Source organism: Myotis lucifugus, unplaced genomic scaffold (assembly GCF_000147115.1).
Source record: "Myotis lucifugus unplaced genomic scaffold, Myoluc2.0 scaffold_160, whole genome shotgun sequence".
In the NCBI taxonomy this organism is placed as follows: domain Eukaryota; kingdom Metazoa; phylum Chordata; class Mammalia; order Chiroptera; family Vespertilionidae; genus Myotis; species Myotis lucifugus.
The window spans coordinates 1,521,323-1,526,056 of record NW_005871208.1 but is presented as its reverse complement, the minus strand read 5'-3'; the positions used below and the strand labels follow the sequence as shown (position 1 = coordinate 1,526,056).

General features: G+C 44.8%; 1 pseudogene; it reads left to right on the top strand.

The window, feature by feature from the left end:
• Positions 1-2,113: 2,113 nt before the first annotated feature.
• On the top strand, positions 2,114-4,277 carry LOC102417743 (annotated as a pseudogene).
• The last annotated feature ends 457 nt before the right edge of the window (positions 4,278-4,734 follow it).

Here is a 4,734-nt window from a genome sequence, read left to right as displayed (position 1 = left end):
TCAATATTATTTTCTGAGATGCATCCAACTTGAAATGTGTAGCTATATTTTATTCTTTTCCACTGCTGTGTAATATTGTTACATTATTTAAAGAAAACACACCCATAAGAGGAAAACTTGGCTCTAAAGTGGCATGCATCTTCAGTATTTGTTGTTTAAGAGTACTTCTATCTTCATTTCCATTTTAAGCTGTTGGCTCAACTGTATATTTTCATTTTCTCATGGCTAGTGCTGGTAGGAGGGCTCTGCTCCACATGGCCATTCAGGTACAGCCCCTTTCTCTCCTGTGGCTCCATTCTCCAGGTTCTAGAAATTCTTTCCATCTTGCCTATAAATGGAGAAAGAATGGAAGATCCATTTCATCATCTTCTGACCAGGGCCTTTGGAAGAAACAGACTCCCAACCCCCTAGGATCACTGTGATTCTAACTCCTTGAGATGTTCTTGTGTAGAAAACTCTTTCCCAGCTCATCCCGGGCAGGTAGGGCCAGCAGGGGAGCAAATCCTACACAGATTTTGCTTGGGGCTCCCTCTATACAGATTAGAATAATAACCACTCAGGTATGAAATCTTATGGAGGAGGAGTTCTGTGTAACTCTAGAGGGCAGAGCTGAGTTTAGAAGGTTAGAAGGAGGCAGTTTTTCACCCAGTAGGAGAAATAAAATTCTAATAACGAGAGTGCCCAATTGACACTATCTAGAGTCACTTAAAACTTATCTCAAAGTCTTCACACAGGGGCCTGACATCAAGGAGGCTATAAATAAAATTCCTATCTCGAGAGACCAAATTTGAACCATTCATTCATTCCACACATAGTTATTGAACACCTATTCTATACACTGTGCTAGGTGCTGGGGTCACAGCTGAGTACAACAGACAAAAGTCCCTAATCTCCTGGATCTGACCTGGGTGGTGGGTGGGAGAGCAGCAAGATAAGCGTGGAGTGAGTTGGAAGCCCTCCCACAATTCCAGGATTATAGAATGTGTGGAACTTTATGGAACGTCATGACTCATTTCCAATTGCATTTTTTTCCAGGTTGATTGTCACAACCCTTAAAATAGGGCAGGCCAGGCCAGTGTCTTGTGTCTATAAGTGTATGCTCAAGAAAGGAAAATCTTTATTTCACTCATGGGAAAAAAAAAAGAGGCCCAGGGGGTGGCTGACTCAGAATCATGAGTCAGGGTTGGGAGAGGGGAGAGGCACCTGGACTGATATCTCATTCCTGTGGACCCGTGAGCATAACCAGATTGTGACAGGACTTCAGAGAGGCAGGGAGAAAGAGGCAGTTATGGAACCTGGGAAGAGGACCCTGAATTCTGGTGCTTAAGTACTTATAATGATATCAAGCCTTACACAGCATTTAGTGTGGGTTAGACAGGCTCCTAAAAGTTTGCATATGTTAATTCATTGAATCCTCCCAACAACCCCAAGAAGCAGGCACTCTTTTTAGCTCTGTTTTAGGAACCAGGAAAGGAAGGCACTGGCAGATAAAGAGCCTGTCCCCAGGGGTTTGAGCCCAGCAGTCTAGGTCGAAGTCTGCCTCTCGGAGGCGCTGGCCTCCGCCACTCCTGGGTGTGGAGCCCATCCTCACTCCCCATTTCCTCGCAGCAGACACCTGGCCAGCCTGCTGCCCTGGCATCTGCTGCCCGCCCACGCGCAGCCCCATGGGCCCCCACTGGGGGGGGGGGGGCCCCCCGCAACCTGATCACGCCCAAGGCCTCGTCCAAGGCCGCATTCCTCGTGGGCGGGGCTGAGGGGCCAAGAGGAACTGCAAGAACAAAAAGAAGCTTTGTGTTGGGGTGGGAATCCCCTGAAAGCCACAGCCAAGGTGGGAATCGGAAGGGTGAGGGGAGGAATCCAGAAAAGGCGCCAAAGTCCTGGAGCGCGGGGCGCACAGGGCTAGGTTGGTTCAGCCAGAGTGGAGACGGACAGGAAGCGGGACCCCGGATCCCCAAAATTCTCTTTACAGAAACCTCTGGAGTTGGAGAAGCTGCTCCTGGCTCTGGCTGTCCGCCGTCTCGGCTCATTTCCTGAGCCAACCGCGTGGGGAAGCTGAATTCTTGCCGGCTCCCCACTTACTTTCTGCGGCGTCTTTACACCCTCGGCACTCACAATGCACCCGAGAAGGGTGCTGCCGCCACCGACCCCGTGCGCCCACATGGAGTCGGCAGGTGGCGCTTGAGTGTCCCCAGCCCTGGGGGCCCAGGGCCTACCCCCCTTCCAGTGGCCTCACGGAGTCTGGAGCTGGGACTCAGGGCAGGGCCGCCCCTTCACCGCATCCCACTAGCTGGAAAAGTCTCCTGGTTTTCAGTTTGTCCTGGGCCTTGTTAATGTAAAAACACCACTGAAACCTGTAAAGAATTTTTGTGAGTTTATTTGAGCCAAACTGTGACATATGCCGGGAAGCAGAACCTCAACAAATTGAGATAATGCTCCGGAGAATGGCGGGTTACATCTGTATTTATACATTGCAATCAAAGGAAAGGGACGTAGGTGGGTTACATGAAATCCATTGGTGATAGACTAGAAAGGTGGGAGAAAGCAAAGCCGGGGGAGGAGGGGACCCCTGGGATTGGATAAAAAGTAAAATGATGGACACATACTTAGGTGGGTGCAGGAACAATTAACATGATAATGAAGGAATTTGTGGTGTCTGTCCTGGCACCCAGCACATTAGGTTGTGCCTCAAGGGGTCCAGAAAAAGGGAAGTTTCAAGTTACCCGGACATTTCAAGGGTATGTTATCATAGATGCAAAAAAGACAGATAGGCTCAGTTAAGGTAAAGGTTGACCTTGTCAGTGAAGATACCAGCCTAGGACGTAACTGCCCACCATAACTGCGTTTAGTTAAAGTTTAATTTCAGACCATCCTTAGTGGTTACTTTAGGAAATCGAATCCAACATTACACTAGAACAGTGATGGCGAACCTTTTGAGCTCGGCGTGTCAGCATTTTGAAAAACCCTAACAACTCTGGTGCCGTGTCACATATAGAAATTTTTTGATATTGGCAACCATAGTAAAACAAAGACTTATATTTTTGATATTTATTTTATAAATTTAAATGCCATTTAACAAAGAAAAATCAACCAAAAAAATGAGTTCGCGTGTCAGAGGTTCACCATTACTGTTATAGATCCTCTGGAAGTAGTGCACCGAATGAGTTTCCTACAGACATTCCAGAGACCAAAGGAAACTTCAAATTATTCAGACACGTCTCCTTTGTTGACTGTCCTGGCCATGGTATTTTGATGGCTATGATGCTGAACGGTGCAGCAGTGATGGCTGCAACTCTCCTGTTGGTAACTGGAAATGTCCTCAGCCTCAGACTTCTGAACACCTGGTTGCTATAGAAATCATGAAAATGAAGCATATTTTAATTCTACAAAATAAAATTGATGTGGTAAAAGAAAGCCAGGCTAAAGAACACTATGAACAACAGATCCTTGCGTTTGTACAAGGTACAGTAGCAGAAGGAGCTCCTGTTATTCCAATTTCTGCTCAGCTGAAATATAATATTGAAGTTGTCTGTGAAGTTGAAAACTCAAAAATCTATGTGAGTTTTTACTAGTAGAGCTGTAAAGAAACTCTAGTACCCCCAAGAGTCTATTTCAGAACCCCGACTTATTGTTATTAGATCCTTAGGAGTCAACAAACCTGGCTGTGAAGTTGATGACCTTGAGGGGTGTGTGGCTGGTGGCAGTATTCTAAAAGGAGTGTCAAAGGTGGGCCAGGAGATAGAATTCAGACCTGGTATTATTTCCAAAGATAGTGAAGGAAAGAAAACTCATGTAAACTGATCTTTTCCAAAATTGTATCACTGTTTGTGGAACATAATGATCTTCAGTATGCTGCTCCAGGAGGTCTTATTGGAGTTGGAACAAAAATTGACCCCACTTTGTGCGGGGCTGATAGAATGGTGGGGCAGGTCCATGTGCAGTTGGAGCTTTACCTGAGGTCTTCACAGAATTGGCAATCTCCTATTTCCTGCTTAGACAGCTTCTAAGTGTATGCACTGAAGGAGCAAAGAAAGCAGAAAAGGTGCAAACATTATCCAAGAATGAAGTGCCCATGGTGAACAAAGGATCCCTGGCTACTTGAGGAAGAGTTAGTGCAGTCAAAGCCGATTGGGCAAAATCATTTTGGTGAATCCTGTGGGCGCAGAAGTAGGAGAAAAAATTGTCATTAGCTGAAGAGTTGAGGAATACTGGTGTTTAATTGGTTGGGGTAAAAAATAAGAAGAGGGGTAACAATCAAGCCAACAGCAGACCATGACTAAAGAATTTAAGTGAAATAATACATTTGGATAAAGGCAGCTTTTCCCTTAGTAACCTACAGGTGTATTTTCAAAGCAATACTGGGGAATGGATTTCACAGCTCATAACTTTAGTAGTAGTTGCTATTCTCATTTTTTGGTGAGGAAAATTTAACCTCTAATACTAAAATAAGATCTATAATAAATGCAAAAATTGGCATAATGTTGGATTGAATCTACCAGAAATTAATCATTCTCCAATAATGTCTACTATATATATCAAGGCAGGTTTGAAATAAAACTATTTGCTACAACCAGCTTTTGCTGTAGCACACATATCACCTAACCTGTTTGAAAATAAGTTTTTTCCCCTTTTATCTTCATGATTCATCTTTGAGTAGCTCTAGGCTTGAAAGTGTTGTTATATCAGTAAAAACTTGAAGACACAATTTCTTGAAGACCAGCTTCCCTTTGCCTAATA